The sequence below is a fragment of the Otolemur garnettii genome, unplaced genomic scaffold, assembly GCF_000181295.1.
Source record: "Otolemur garnettii isolate 467f Iridium unplaced genomic scaffold, OtoGar3 scaffold00006, whole genome shotgun sequence".
Classification (NCBI taxonomy): Eukaryota; Metazoa; Chordata; class Mammalia; order Primates; family Galagidae; genus Otolemur; species Otolemur garnettii.
In genome coordinates, this window is record NW_003852401.1 from 7,720,223 (window position 1) to 7,721,870 (window position 1,648).

The window sequence follows — 1,648 nt, forward strand, 5'->3', positions numbered from 1 at the left end:
ACACCACCAGAGGAACAGTGAAGCTGGGTTAGAGCACACACCACCAGAGTAACAGTGAAGCTGGGTCAGAACGCACACCACCAGAGGAACAGTGAAGCTGGGTTAGAGCACACACCACCAGAGTAACAGTGAAGCTGGGTCAGAATGCACACCACCAGAGGAACAGTGAAGCTGGGTTAGAGCATACACCACCAGAGTAACAATGAACCCACCTGCTCCTGGGTTCTGCGACATTGCTGAGTCCCTTTGTCCCCAGGCCCCTCTGTCTACAAGGCCTATGTTGCCAGAGGAGATTGGCCCCAGCTGGTGGCCTCTGGGGCTTCTGGGTGAAGGCATATGCTGCAGCCTCAAGGTTTCACTTTCCATTTCCCTCTGTCCATGTCCCTTCCCTGGAGTGAACATTTTTAGGTCATCACTACCTCTCCTTCTTGCACTGGGGTGCTGTCCTCTCCTGCTTTTCTTTCTTGCCCCCTTTCACATGTTTTGAGCCACATGTGGAGAAGGGAGATACAACAAGTTGGGGTTTGGGTGCCAGACTAGGCTGTATCCAGCTTGAGGTCATCACAATCTTTGCTATTCTTCTGGGACTCAACCTCTTCCTGGATCAGGGACAACAGAGCATTTCCCCCTCTCAGAGCAACAACAACGAGCTTCCAGGGAAGTTCTCACCACAACCTGTGCACCTGCCAGCAGACTAGGCTGTTCCTTTCCAGCCCCTTCACCTCTCCATTCTCCATCCTCACATTTGTTCCTCTCTGATCCCTCTCTTTTATACAAAATCTTAGATGCCAACTTCCTTCCTTGGGAATTCATGTTCCGTCATTGATTTCCCTTCTCCGAGTATATAACAAGTGCAACTGGGTTTTACTGTAGCAGGTGCTGACAGTCTATGATCCGCCCCCCTCAAAGTCAGTGCCCTGTACCACAGTGTGAGAGCTGGAGCAGAACTTATATCTTGAAAAGGAGAAGAAAAGAAAGTCTAAGGACTTTGCCCTTCAGCTGTGAGATTTGATTCTTGAAAAAACACTATTTAGAGTATCTTCTAGTTAGGGGGGTATTAGGTCAAAGCAATTCTAAGTTCCCTTTGTTCTCAAGTCCTGTGACAAGAAAAGCTTTTCAAAAATATTTGAAAATTAGTAAACTAAGAACATGCAAGTAAGGAATTTTGGAAGTTTCAAAGCTTCTGGTATTTCTTTGTGTAAAAAGAAGTAGGGATTTGGGGGAAAATATATCCTATTTTTATGGAAGACTGACCTCAGTAGGCCTTTAAATTTAGTGAAGAGAAAGTGAAGTTTCTATTCAGAAAGGAAAAAGGTCCAGACTTGGCCTCCAAGAAGCTAAACTGGAACTGACTATTTTCATTGTGGATGTATTGAAATTTCTTTTTTTTTTCCTTTCATATTTTTAAATTAAATCATAGCTGCATACATTAATACAGTTATGGGGTACAGTGTACTGTTTTTATATACAATTTGAAATATTTCATCAACTGGGTAACATAGCCTTCATGTCATTTTCTTAGTTATTGTGTTAAAACATTTATATTCTACATTTAGAAAGATTCACATGTACCCTTATAAGATGAACCATAGGCAGTCCCACCAATCACTCTCCCTCCACCCATCCTCCCCCCTCCCCTCCCCTCCCT